Source organism: Xiphophorus maculatus, chromosome 21 (assembly GCF_002775205.1).
Source record: "Xiphophorus maculatus strain JP 163 A chromosome 21, X_maculatus-5.0-male, whole genome shotgun sequence".
Lineage (NCBI taxonomy): Eukaryota > Metazoa > Chordata > Actinopteri > Cyprinodontiformes > Poeciliidae > Xiphophorus > Xiphophorus maculatus.
The window spans coordinates 933,722-949,028 of NC_036463.1; the positions used below are offsets into that span (position 1 = coordinate 933,722).

General features: G+C 41.9%; 1 long non-coding RNA gene across 1 annotated transcript in view; it reads right to left on the reverse strand.

The window, feature by feature from the left end:
• Positions 1-937: 937 nt before the first annotated feature.
• LOC111606155 overlaps positions 938-15,307 on the reverse strand; it is a 49,019-nt gene continuing 34,649 nt past the window's right edge. The window contains exons 2-3 of the long non-coding RNA XR_002751928.1: positions 1,117-1,456; positions 938-1,034 (exon numbers count right to left, since the gene is read on the reverse strand). This is a non-coding gene — a long non-coding RNA (uncharacterized LOC111606155). The remainder of the gene's footprint in view (positions 1,035-1,116; positions 1,457-15,307) is intronic.

Consider the following 15,307-nt stretch of genomic DNA (forward strand, 5'->3'; position numbering starts at 1 on the left):
TGTGGGGGTTCCAGCAACGCACGCTCTCGCCACCGCCTCTATAGTGCAGTTCCCGCAGCCGTCCGCCAGACGATACACACTGATGTCTTTGGCAGAGCTCCCTGACGACGCACCAAAAATCTGGTGCACATCACCTGATGTACTAGGAGACATAGCTGTTGGAATAAGCCAGGAGAAACAGTGGAGTTGAATTGCAAATTCAAGCTATTGGGCTATGTAGAGGCTAACAAAGGTCAATCCTAAGTTCAATGCAAATAGAATGATGCATGTATGATTTACAGCAGTCTTACTCAAACTGGACCACTTGTGATGCAAAGCCTCCCCCTAGTTGAAAGAATTATGGAACTTTTGAAAAATTAGCCCCATGACTTGGGGCTGATTTTAAAAAATATTCTATTATCGCCCACCAAATATTGGACCACATTCCGGTTGGGGTACTGGACAAGGATTGATCACAGTGAGTTTGGTGATTCCGGTTGAAACATGGAATCTAGAGCCAAACGTATGGCAGCGACGTGACCTGTCACTTCGCCACGGTCACGCCCTCCACTGAAAACTCTTGCCACAAGAGGTCAAGAGAGTCAGAGATGGAGCTTTCCAGAAAAAAAAGGCACTTCCTGTTCTGAGAGGGCGAGGCTTAGATGACGTCAGACTATGACGACATAGGATCGTCAGGCATCCAACCAGGATCACTCATGCCAAGTTTGGCAATTTAGCATTTTATGTGAAAGTTTTAGCGTTTCGTTTGTTTTTCTGCCACCCCCCGAACATATATGAAAAGTCAATTTTTTCGATAAGTTTTAAAGCCATATGCCTTACCTGCATTTTGACCAAGAATGTAGTCGATACGTCAAAATCCATAGGACAAGTTCGCTAAAGTGTCATGTTGAGTCTATATTTCTAGCCCACATGCAGAACACGACACAGGAGAGCAATATATAATGCAAGTGAATTTATTACAACAGCAATGATAGAATGCACTGAAGATAACGGGTCTATCCAGGGGGGGAAAGGCTCACGGAGTGGTCGGCACACTATAAAGAACACAGCAAGAAGACAGTGAGTTCACAGGGTATAGGAGACGGGAGTGATGACAGTAAATTGGAATAATCTTACTTGTTGAACAGAAGTTTGTAGATTTGGAGGGATAACTGCAGTGCTCGGGGTCCTTGTTTCCTTGTGGTCCAGGAGGAACAGAGCTTAGCCACAGAGATGCAGAAGGCTGCGAGGGAGTGTTGTCGGAGGGCGGACAGGTAGGTTCAGGCAGAACAGAGACAGAGGAGCGGCACGACTGCCAGTCGGAACATCCAGGAGGAACTTGCGATCAGACGGAGGAGGTGAGTCTGGAAACTCAGGCAACCAGGGGGTATGTTCCACGGCGTCACGAGGGAGGTCTAGTATAGGAAGCCAGGGGGAATCGTCACGAGGAGAATCCAGGACGTCTCAGGAAAAACACCTGAAGGCAGGAGTCAACAAGGAGAATCACTAAGTGATCAGACACCAAGGAGAAAACAGAGACTAGCTCAAGGGGGCTCAGAGGTACCATTACTGGCTAACACTCAGGCATTGAAGTACTGGCAGTCAGCTCCTCTTGTACACCTCGCCTGACAAGCAGATTGATCTCAGGTGCGCAGGATAACGACACACCACTCTGGAGAGAGGTGAGTCTGGCGCTATCTGGTGGCTAGATGGTGAGAAGCAGCAACCAGACTCCCACAAGGAAAAAAAAGAACCCCGGAACACAACATAAAGTTCGATGTGAGTAAAAGTGAAAAATGGCCAAAATCTGACCTTTGACCCAAAATGGCCGCCTCCCTGTGCATTTTAGAGGGTACCTCCAAGAGACTTTTTTTCTTGATTCGGGGGGAAAGGGGGTTCTACCTACATACCGAGTTTCAGATGTCTACGACCTACGGTTTCTCCCATCTCAAGTTAGGGGGCCATGTAGAGCAGTTTGGCCACGCCCACTTGCTAGTCCATCGGAATCCGAAAATATTCGTTGGAGGACAATTTTGGGTCAAATTTGGTGAGCTTTTGAATATGTTAAAGCTCCAAAAGGCCACATAAAGTGACGGAAAAATAATAATATTAAAAAAGATAATAATAATCGAGAAATCTTGCAAATACAATAGGCCTTCGCTAGCGCTTCGCTGCTCGGGCCTAATAATAATAATATAGGAGAAATCTTCCAATTACAATAGACCCTGCGCCAGCGCTTCGCTGCTTAGGATTAAGTATAGAAATTGGGACTTCCCACTGATGTGAAGACATTTTTACTAACAGAGCAGGTTGGCTTACCTGTATCAAATGTGTATGGTGAAAAAGCCAGCTCTATGGTTATTTTCATGCTCATTTAAGGATTGATTCAGTTTGATTATAAGCATAAGATGAGGTCAAATTTCACCGAAAGTAAACAGCTGTACACAAGTTTATAGTTGTGGAATTGTGGTGCAGCACAGGAAATCAAGTTGTGATGGACAAAAGTCCAGACTAATGAAAAATGAAGTTTAATAATGCAAAGTTTCAGAAAATGTGTTTATTGCGAGTTATATCTATCTACTGATTTTTACTTAGCAATTCATTTTCAGAAAGCTGTTTCTGTTTTTTAAACCGTGTGTGAACAGTTATAGTTTGGAAGAATTTTTAACAGCTCCACCACAACAGAACAGTTTGTAACTAGGTGAGGGATACAACACCTCCTCTGGATACAACAGTTTTGTTAGAATGATCAGCGGCTAAGTCAATTTCACCTTCCAAGCCATGAGTTGTGCCAAAAGGAGGCTAATCTGTTGCTCCAACACAAGCACTCTGCAAGCTGGGTTTTTCAGATAGCCAGAAGAGATGTACGAAGGCCACATTCAAACATGGCCCACTGGGGGGCACTGCAGTGAGCTACTACAGCAGAGATCTAAATCTGCACAATAAACTGCAACAGTGATAGTGGGTCTGATTCACCAAAATGTGGTGTCTATTTGGTTACAAAACTGATCACATGACAAGCACAAAATCTGATCTGTGACTGTTATGTTGATTCTATTATATTTACTCTTGACTTATTTTTCTATTTTAGTCCAATTCAAATGTATTTAATAATAAGTAAGATTTATTTATTATAAGTACACCAATAAATAAGTTTAATTAATATATTAACTAAATGAATTAATTAATACAGTAATACAAACCAACCTTCATTCTGTATCTGCAACAATCATGACATCTCCCAAATAGGGAGATGAGTAAATATATAGTCACATAATTTTATTTTATTTAGTTTAATTTTTATCATTGCACTGAACGTATGTATTACTAATCACTAACTATAGACAGCAGAACACTGTGGTTTTAACAGTGAATAACTTTTTTATTTCAAAAATTTAGCATTTCTTGTTCATGTGTCATTAAAGTTTATCATTTACCATTGAAATTTAGCCAAGACAATAATACATCTTTAGAATGAAAAAGAGGTAACTATTAATTTGGTCCGTGAGTGATAAGCAGTTCTGATGAATGGTAGAAATACAATGCAAGGAGTCCAGCAGCAGAGCCATTATACCTGTTGCCAGTGACCTCCTGAAAGCTACTCTCAACCCTCTTTAGGTCTCAAACCTGTCAGTTTAGTAATGCTGCATCAGACCATTCGGGCTGTCATGTCAGCCCAAAACTTGTTATCTCCACAGGAATACCTTGGCTAACAAGAGCCTAATGACTTCCCTTAACGACAAGTCTCCATGGAGATAACTGGACATCACCCACAAACCATGGCTACTATGCCTGATGGCTGGAAGGACAATTTAGGGCCATTTCACATCCACAGAATCGCACCAACTCCTGTGGCCAAAGTGTCTGTGTAAAGTAGAGACCTGCTAATACACACATTCACACAAGCACATATCTCTCCTCTCTCTTAGCTCAGTGGTAATGACCACACATTTTGCTCTGCAGACAGCCACAATTGGAACTATTTGCTCTGCTCTCTTTCTTTCTCTCTCTCAAATAATCTGTCAGCTGATATTGGAGCATAATCTGTGGAAATGAATAGCACAATGTCTTTGAATTTCAGTGTAATTTAGTATTTTCCTGTAATTGAGAGGTGACACTCTCTCACGAGTATGGCTCAGTACCCTCAGACTCATTCCCAGATCACAGAAAACTAACTGTGAAGTGGCTGAACTGTGCCTGTGTCCAATGACAAGTCCTTGCCTCTTATCCCAATATTTTTATAAGCCAGCGGACACCAGCTCTTCAGAGTATGGTGGCATTTTGTAGGACAGAGAGGTTTTAACCTTGTCTTCATGGAGGAAGGTATTGTTACTCAGTGTCTTATTCCTGTGCCAGTGGGAATGAAAAAAATTACATCTATAGATAAAACTATATATATACTGTACATACACTGCATAAAAGGCAAACTAGTTTATTCAGACTAACATCTTACTAAATATTATTTTCTTAATGAACTCTAGAGGGACGTTCTGTTGTAAACTATGTTCTTCCCCCTGCCAGGACATTACTGTACATATGGATAAGTTCTTACAGCTCACCTGGTTAAATTAAAAAAATGTTTTGAAGACGTGATTTGTAAATTGTAATTGTGAGAGATCAATGGGAAGAAACTGGACAAGGTTCACATTTATGTGTTTGCTGTAGTTTGCTGGCAGACCATGCCATGATGGAACAGAAAGAAAAACACAGCACTACAGAGCAGAAAGAAAAAACTATAGAAATGGGAACAAAAAACATATTTGTTAAAACTAACACTGTGTCATGACAGTATAAGTATGAGACACAGCCTCTGAAAACAAGTTCCTCTGCCTTCTCCTATGGAAATGCTGTCATCTGCACAAATACAGAACTTAATCAGAAACAACCAATCATGGTCAGGAGGAGGGTCTTAGTGCTGTTAATCATTATTCTCACACACACACCCTCCCCCTCCCTCCGTCTCTCTCTGTTACAGCTACATCACCACAACACATCCTGCCATGAATGCTCAGGTTAGAAACCAAGATCACTGATGAGAGCAGATAATACAGGTTTTCCAGAAAAGTAAGTTGTTTCACCACCATTAGCACATTAAACAGCGAGTACATGAGGTTGACTGACAGCGCTAATACCCTCCTCCTGACTCTGAAAGGTTATTTGGAATCTATATTTTTGGACTGATTGAATTTACTTTAAATTATCTGTATGGACCGGAGGTATTAGTGCATTCAGAAGATACGTTTTGTGAATTGGTGCTATATAAATAAAAATGATTCAAATAAAATCAAACTCCAACCATCCATCCATTCATTTTCTTCCGCTTTATCCAAGGTCGGGTCGCGGGGGTAGCAGCTTCAGAAGGGAGGCCCAGACTTCCCTCTCCCCGGCCACTTCTTCTAGCTCTTCCAGGGGCCATTCCCAGGCCAGCCGAGAAACACAGTCCCTCCAGCGTGTCCTGGGTCTTCCCCGGGGCCTCCTCCCACTGGGACATGCCCGGAACACCTCACCAAGGAGGCATCCTGACCAGATGCCCGACCCAACTCAACTGGTTCCTCTCAATGTGAAGGAGCAGCAGCTCTACTCTGAGCACCTCCCAGATGACTGAGCTTCTCACCCTATCTCTAAGGGAGAGCCCAGACACCCTACAGAGAAAACCCATTTCAGCCGCTTGTATCCACGATCTCGTTCTTTCGGTCATGACCCAAAGCTCATGACCATAGCTTTGGGTTCCATAGTGGGAACGTAGATCGACCAGTAAATCAAGAGCTTTGCTTTTTTTTGATCAGGGTCTTTTTATTATTTTTTACATACACCACACACACACACACAAAAAACAAACAAAAAAAAAAAAAAAGACTGACAAAATATACAACAAAAATCCCTCCCAACCCTCCTCTCCTATACCGGATCTACTACCCCAACAAGAATACACCTTTTATTCATACATCAGCCTATACAAAGCACAGGTTTGCACACAAAGAACCAATATTTGACCTTTACACAAAGTTATCTGCCGAAATAGTCCCGACATAAGATATAAATGGCTGCCAGATGTCAAAGAATTTGTTTACAGATCCCCTAACAGTATATTTGATCTTCTCTAAATGAATGTAAGACATAACTTCTCTTAACCAATGTCCATATATTGGAGGATGTGGATCCTTCCATCGAAGAAGAATGAGTCTTCTAGCCAGTAGAGAGCAGAAAGCTAACAGTCCTCTGATGTTTGCTGAAGGAGGACTCTGCTGGAGCCACCCCAAAGAGAGAGATGAGTGGTGATGGACAGACAGTTTGTCCAAATATTCCTGAAAAAGTGTCAAAAATGCCTTGCCAATATCTGTGTAACTTTGGACAAGACCAGAATGTGTGTAAAAGTGTGGCTGGAGATTGTTTACAACGATCACACGTTGGATCCAAGTCCCTTTTGAGTTTGCACAATCTGTCCTTAGACCAGTGTAGACGATGTACTACCTTGAATTGAACTATAACATGTTTCAGACATATTGAGGACGAATAAATATTTTGAATAATTTTTTGCCAAACTGTGCCTGATATGGACTCCTCCAAGTCCATCTCCCACTTGACCCTCAAGGAATCTAAATTGGTATCATTAAATGAACTGAGCAGAGAATAGACTCTACTCATAGAGCGTCTTGTTACAGACTTGCACATCAAAACCTCATCAACAAGAGAAGTTGGTGGATGTAAAGGAAAACATCCAGAGTTTGACATTACAAAATGTCTCAATTGTAAATACCTGAAAAACTGTGACTTGTGAATGTCAAATTTCTGTGTGAGCTGTTCGAATGAGGCAAACTTATTATCTATATAACAATCATTTAGAGAAGTTATTCCCTTTAAACTCCAGGCATTAAAAACAGAATCCATTAGTGAAGGCGCAAACATGTGATTATTTGATACTAATAATTCCGTACTTTTAAACATCCTCCTGCACTGATTCCAGATTTTTATTGTGTGAGTTATAACCGGATTAGAAGTATAAGTTGAGATTGGTTGATTAAACGGTAACCGGGAGCAGAGTAAAGCAGAGAGAGAGCTAGCCGTAACTGAATTCCTCTCTAAAGTCACCCAAGTGGGAGCAGGATTGTCCTCTCTCAACCAGTACAGTAAGGCTCTAATATTAGCCGCCCAGTAATAATATAGGAAATTGGGGAGTGACAAGCCACCAAGACCATGGGGTAGCTGTAGCATCTTACAGCCTATTCGCGGGTGCTTTTTATTCCAAATAAATGACGACAACTCACTATTTAATTTTGTAAAGAAAGTCTTGGTGAGAAACACTGGCACGCTCTGAAATAGATAAAGTAATTTAGGCAGTATGGCCATTTTGATTATATTGATTCTACCTCCCAAGGATAGAGGCAGAGATGCCCATGTAGTGATGTCTTTCCTAAGGTTCACCAGGAGAGGCAGATAGTTTGCTGTATAAAGATCTTTGTGACTATGAGTAATCCAGATACCAAGGTATTTAAATTTAGCAGGGCTAATTTTGAAAGGAACTGGACCCATATGCTGCACTTCCATTGGAGTCACAGGCATCAATTCACTTTTTTGAAGGTTAACCTTATAGCCAGAAATGTTTCCAAACTTTTGAAGTAAAATAAGTAACTCAGGAATACTAGATAAGGGATCTGAGATATAAAGAAGTGTATCATCAGCGTATAGGGAAACTTTATGTTCAGTGCCAAACCGATTAATACCTTTAATTTTGGGGCTGTTTCGCAAAGCCACTGCAAGTGGTTCAATTGCAATTGCGAATAAAAGTGGCGAGAGTGGGCATCCCTGCCTCGTCCCACGTTTCAATTCAAAATAACTGGATAGATTACTGTTAGTGCGTACTGCTGCCATTGGCAAGGTATATATCAACTTCACCCATGAAACAAATTTAGGACCGAAGTTAAACATCACCAAGGTCTTAAATAGATAGTTCCATTCCACCCGGTCAAACGCTTTCTCAGCGTCCAGCGAGATTAAAATTTCATTACAGTTGTGACTGGGCGGGGCAGAAGTATACAACACATTAAATAGCCGCCTGATATTAAAGAAGGATTGACGATTTTTAATAAAACCAGTCTGGTCAGGTGAAACGATTGTAGGGATAATCCGTTCGACTCGTTTTGCCAACATCTTTGTGAGAATTTTAACATCAGTGTTTAATAACGATATTGGACACCCTGCTGAGGGTGTAGAGCTGGTCCAGTGTTCTGTAATTGGAGCACACCCTCAGGTCCCCCTTTTTGAACAGGGCAACCACCACCACCCCAGTCTGCCAATCTAGGGGAACTGCCCCCGATGTCCATGCAGACTCGCATCAGCCAACAAAACTCTGCAACATCCAGAGCCTTAAGGAATTCAGGGCGGATCTCATCCAGGGGGCCTGCCACCGAGGAACTTTTTAACCACCTCGGCTACCCCATCTCCAGAGATTGGAGAACCCAACTCAGAGTCCCCAGGCTCAGCTTTCTCAATGGAAGGAATGTTGGTGGGATTGAGGAGGTCTTCGAAGTATTCTGCCCACCGGCCCACAACATCCCGAGTTGAGGTCAGCAGCACACCATATGGCCGCAGATCCGATGAAACAATGACAAACTCGCTCATCAAACTGCGGCTTAGGGTGTCCTGGTGCCAAGAGCACATATTACCCTTATGCCTAAAAATGGTGTGCGTTCTGGACAATCCGTGATGAGCACAGAAGTCCAGCAACAGAACACCACTCGAGTTCAGATCGAGGGGGCCGTTCCTCCCAACCACGGCCCTCCAGGTCTCACTGTCATTGCCCACATGAGTGTTTAAGTCTCCCAGCAGAACAAGGGGGTCCCCAGGAGGGGCACTGTCCAGTACCCCCTCTAAGGACTCCAAGAAGGGTGGGTAATCTGAACTGCCGTTTGGCCCGTAAGCACAAACAACAGTCAGGACCCGCCCCCCCACCCGTAGGCGGAGGGAGGCTGCCCTCTTATTCACCGGGGTAAACCCCAATGTACAGGCGCCGAGATGGGGAGCAACAAGTTTGCCCACTCCTGCCTGATGCCTCTCAGCGTGGGCAATTCCAGAGTGTAAGTATGTCCAGCCCCTCTCAAGGAGACTGGTTCCAGAACCAGAGCCATGCGTCGAGGTGAGGCCGACTATTTCTAGCCGGAACCTCTCGACCTCACACACTAGCTCCGACTCCTTCCCCACCAGAGAGGTGACATTCCACGTTCCAAGAGCCAGCTTCTGCAACCGAGGATCAGACCACCAGGGATCCCTCCCTTGGCTGCCATCTATCACACAATGCACCCGACTCCTTTGGCCCCTCTCATAGGTGTTGGGCCCATGGCAAGGGGGACCCATGTTTCCTCTTCGGGCTGAGCCTGGCCGGGCTCTATGGGAAAAAGCCCGGCCACCAGGCACTCGCCATCGTTCCCCCCCTCCAGGCCTGGCTCCAGAGTGGGGCCCCTGTGACCCGCGTCCGGGCAAGGGAACACCAAGTCCAAAGTTTCCATTCATCATCGGGGTCTTTGGGCTGCACTTTGTGTGGTCCCTCACCTAGGACCTGTCTGCCTTGGGTGACCCTACCATGAAGCCCCAGACAGCATAGCTCCTAGGATCGTTGGGGCACTCAAACCCCTCCACCTTGATAAGGTGGCAGCCCAAGGAGAGGAATATCAAACTCAGTTGTCTAAAATGAGGTTAACTACAGACAATTCAGTTAACAGAGTGGATAACTTTATAAGATAGACAAGGTTGGTTTGGTAAGATGAATGAAGCCAAATTTTAAATGTCTGTTTTGTATTCACTCAGGTAATTCTTTCTGAACATTTCTGATGATCTGAATTATTTAGGGATGACTAAAAAGCAAAAATGTAACAAAAATTCTTTAGAGTTGAAATACTTTCTCGTAGCATTGTATGAATCTGAAAATGAATTGAAGCAATGTAACTTCTCACAAAAATACCAGTGGAAGAAATAAAGTCAGACAGAACATACACAAAATAAGCTAAAATATTTTATTTATTAAAGCAAAACAAAAATTTTAAAAAATGCATAAACTCCATCTTTTGGAGTTCAGAAATATGCCATGATCTAACGTATCCCAGTATAAAACAAAGGACTTGAGATCAGACACAAACTTGTCAGTGATTTGGACTCCCTGTGCTGTAAAAGCCAGACGCACAGACGCTTCCTGCCCTTCCCCTCCCCCTGATGGTATGAGGCAGTGAAAGCTGTGTATGGAGCTTCTACAGACTCACACACACACCTCAGGTTTATTGTGTTCAAATGAGACACATCGAAAGGCTACTAATTTACAAGGAAACGGTGCATCCAGCTTTTTGTCCTCTTTCTATTAGCATTGTATGAGAAGGTGGCAGTGAAGAGGAGAAAGCTGATTTGAAAAGCACAGCTCTTTCATGTCTTCAGTTGGACTAAATAGCACTTTCACAGCTCAAGTAAATGGTAGATATCCCAGACATTATATTGGTGACAGTCATTAACAGCAGACAACCAAGAGGGAAAAAAAACATTTGTTCTTAGATCGAGTCACTCATCTAACTTCAGAAAGAGTAGAACAACAAATCAAGGTTCAGACATGCCATTTAAATGTTCTTTTGTCCTTTAGTTTGGCCATGTTTGAACTAAAATTTAGTAGGATTAGCACTGAAAGTATTTTCATTCAGGAAGTGAATACACAACTCATCACACTGTAGCTTTTATAATTACTAAAATTATAAAATTATTAAAATTATTACTAGGCTCACACTTTAACCATGACCATGTGTATGCTTGCACCATGATACTGGAAACACTCACAGTAACAGGAACTAAGAGTGCATTCACATCAGCCCTATTGAATCCATTTTAATCTAACTCTAGTTCATTTGCCTCTAAAGTCCGGTTTGTTTGGAGAGGTGGGAATGCGTAATCGAACTTCAATGTGGACTTAAAAACTGAACTCTAGTCCACCTACAAACTTAGGTCTAGGTTTAGTTGAAGTGAAATTTGGTGTGGGTTTAATGCACATGTGGATGCAAGTGGACCAAAGACTGCTCCAAAAGCAGAAAGTAAATTATAGCACAAGGCATTCTGGGTAAATACAACCAAAGCAAACACAAGTCTAGTGCTAGCATGAGAAATGGTTTGTCGTCTTTTACCAAAGAAAAAAGAGAAATCCCATAGCCACTAATATCTGACACCACTCCACTTTTGTTTACATTTTGTAAAAAAGGAAGTTGTGCTCTGTGTCTTCTTACAAGGTTTTGATGTCCGTTTCTTTGGTAGTTCTTGGTGCAGCACCCCCACAGGCGAATGGGGAACAGGTTGCTCAAAAGGGTTCGGTTGGTTTGACAGTGCAATGTATAAGTGAACTGCACCATGAAAATGTAAATTTGGTCCAAAGAGTATACTGAACTATCAGGAAGGGAAACACCCTCTTTTGACAGAAATCCCTGCATCTCTTTTTAACAGGTCAGTAAAGACCTCATAGATAAAGTAACTCCACCTGACATTTGAACAAAAATAGAGAATTAAGCTGTACTCTAGTGGAGCTGTTAAACAGGCCAGCAAATAATGTCTGCAATTTCTTTATCACCCAGAGCTGCAGTGCATTTTACAATATGTAGGGCTGTGGTAAGTGAGACAAGGTGTAACCTGTCCCTTTTCAGTTTCATCATCTGCTGGTCACTGAACACCCATTTGGAATGGAGCTAAGTGGAAGCTAAAGTTCTCCCCACCCATCTAGTGAAACAGCTGAGGACCAACAAGTTTCCCCTTTTTTACTCCATTCTGTCCCGATCTTGTTGACTCAGCTGGATTATATTACACTTAATTTTGTGTGGTGGGGCACACTGGACAAAAGACAGATTTCCAGGCCTGTGAACACCTGTGGATATTGTCAATTCCAGGCAATGAACATCTGTTTATAAGCTGCAGCGTTCATATTTGACTATGCCAGAAACTGCTGTTAATGAATCATAGGGAAAGTGTGACAGGGGAACAATTCACATTGTGAAGGTTCTAATTAGCATTTGAATCGCATAAAACCTGAACACCCCTTTACAAGAAAAAATTTAAATTGGCTGGATCTGTGTCTGTGTATATTTATTCATGACAGGACAGTAAATTTGGTAGTAAACAGTAAACTCTGGTTCGTTATCATGCAGGTCTGTGTAAATGTCCACCCTGCTGCTTATAATGCTGTTCTCACATTTCCCACAATCAAATAAGACAGAAAATAATTTCCACAAAGCTATTGATCTCTAATGATCTTAATTGAATGTGATCACTTTGCAGGATGTACTTAAATGTCTACATAACACAAGAAACATACTAAAATTTATAAATTCTAAATTATGACAGTATTTCCATTCTCTCTGCAAATATATGTCTTTTTTCTTTTATTTGGAAGGCAGCGGTCTGTCAGACTTAGATTCCTAGTGGTGTGTTTGGACCGGCATTCAGTCTGCTTTGCACATAATCAACTACAATATATTACTTTCCACCCCCTATGTCAGAACCAAATATATATATATATATGTATATATTTGGTAAAGCAAAGTATTTTACTCAGTTCCATTTGAAATCATATCTATTAAAGAGTAAAAATAAAACATAAGAAAACACCAGAACAAACACCTTTGATCTTTCGTCTGGGTTTGTATTGAAATCAGTTGTATGAATTGGAAGACAGAGGAGAAAGCAAAACCCATCAAGTTTAGTTGAAGTCAACTTCTCCTTGCTGTACGAAGGTATCAGTTTAGTTGTAGGTATGACAAAGACAGTAGCTTTATCATACATTGTAAATTTGAATAATATTTTAACCATAATTGTCAGTTATATCTGGTACTTGTGATTAAAATTTGTATTGACTAAAGCTGAAAACAGATAATCACCTGCTTGGCTTGGAGTCAATCATTTAAAACTATTAAATAGAAGGGACAGTAGAATATTGGACAAATGGCTTTTTTCTTCCCAAGAACTGCTTGGTTCTGAAACAACATAAAACAGAACTCGATACTCTGCTTGTCAATTGTGACATTTTGTAACAAGCAGACAGATGTTAAACACAGTAGTGAACGTTTTGAAGGCTGGCTGTTGACGAAAGCTATGAGCTCTGGGGGCTGGAGAGGGAGAAGCTCCAGCAAACAGCACTTTCATTTCAGAAACATTTTGGAATGAGAAAAAAAGCTACTTATAAACTGATTGTTGTATTTTAGACTATTGCTAGCAGATACAGTATATTCTGACTCAAAGTGCAGCCATTCTTCCAGTACTGCGTACAGGTGCAGTCTTTTAGTGGTATGCAGTACTGAAGCGTACTGGCTTACTTTCAGCCCTGCATGTGGATATATTTTGGTAAACATATGCATACAGCTTCTACACACAAACAGGACAGTCTACTGTGTGTAGGCAACACTCAAAGTGTTTATGCGGCTTTATCTTCTCCAGCCAGGTCTCTAATCCTCAGCAGCACATTGAGTCATTTTTAGACAACAATGCATGGAGGGAATATTAATCCTAGACTTACACACTTTCACTAACCTATATGCAAATATACATAAACAGACCCAGACCATGTTTCATATTATAGTCAGTCGAGTAGCATCTACCAAGGTGGAAGAATGATTTCTCCAACATGTAGTGATCAAACTACAGTAAAAAGAAAGTACTCCCTCTGTCAGTTCTTGGGTTTTAATATTCTATAGATGATTTGATTGTAACCAGTTTTTAAGCTTGTCCGAAGAACACTCCTCAGTCAGAACTGATGAAGCCTCCTCTCACTCTGAAGTTAGAGTGCTATCCTTTTTACTGCAACTTTCTCATCGACATTCGTCCTTCCAGTCTGTTCGTTATTACGCAATAGTCAGCCCCGCCCACTCCTCACAACTCCTCTGGGTTGACTACTGTCCAGTTCTCTGTCTAACAGGTCCGGAATATCTCTAAGACCTGGGTCTTACCCTAAAGGAGGTCTATGAGAGATAATCTTTCTAAACTGGTGGTGAGAGAGGCTCGTCTAGCTCCAACTACCTTCAATCCAGAAGTTACGACCCTCTACAGTTAAGAAACAGTCAGCTGAGTAGCCCTCACAGCTGCGTAGCTCCAATAACCACTTCTGTTAACGGTAGCCCTCTCTCTAAAATAACCTGCACTTGGAAACGGCTAGATTAGATTTAGTGACTTAGATTCAAGTCCCAGGGTCGTTATTTTTATACTCACTAAAGGAAAGTCCGAAGCCACCACTTTACTAGAACCATGTACACTAATTTTACTTTAACTGGAGAAACTAAAATAATTAATGACTCAATTAATTTCAATGTCCACCAACTTCTACAGAATTTTAAAAAGTATATTTATTAAGCAAGCTTTAGCAGGGGCGAGTGACATACAGATTAATTATCAGTGATTACAATACTATAGTAGAATGATAGAAATCAACATAAATCAACCACACTATCCTAACTTCTCTCTCTGACCTATGTCACTAATTAACTGAGTGAGGCTTTTGGGGAGCAGTTCAACTCATACCCAGATAGCAGTTGATCTCGGCAACAAAAATCTTCAATTCCTTGGTCAGAATCTTTGTCCTTGTGTGGTAAAATCCTCTTTAGAATAGAAGCAAAGCAGAACGGGTCATTATCCTTTGAACGCCCAATTCTTTATCCCTCCGGGACCTTTGCCTTTTCTCCAAGTCTGTTGCAGTGGGTTTGAGATTGTTGGGTTGAGGCAGAGTTGGCGGCAGAATCAGGAGCCAGGGCTGGGGGCTGAAGGATCTTGTCCCTTTTTGGCGGCGCAAAGTCTCAACCTCCCTGTGGCTCCAGGGTGCAGTCCTCTGCTGGTCTTTTCTCTGCGTCCTCTTGTTGACTCGTCTTCAGCGCCATGGACTAAGAACAGTTTGTTCCTCTTTCTGCCATCTTTTATACTATCTCGACCCATGGTTGTGTATGGGAAGATGGTGTACTTGCCCTCTTGAACGTTCGATGAGACAATGGAAAGTCCCAACCTTCCCCAACCATCAGTTCTTGCATAACTTACAGCGTTAAACATCATATGACCTTCCTCTTTTCTGCTGGCCATCTGGTTATCTTTCTCGTTATCTTCCGTAATCTTATTTCCTTGAACCTCCCCTGCTCTCCCACTCTGCTCAGCTTGCCTATTGCGACACAGCCTGAGAACAGGACCTCACTCATTACTTTAACTCCATCTTTTTAAATCACCACATTTCTGTAATTCATTATAAATCATTAACACAATCATCTTGTCATTTACATCCACCATTACAGATCAAGATACAAAAATACATTTCAGAAAATCATTCAGTGTTTAAATGTGCACA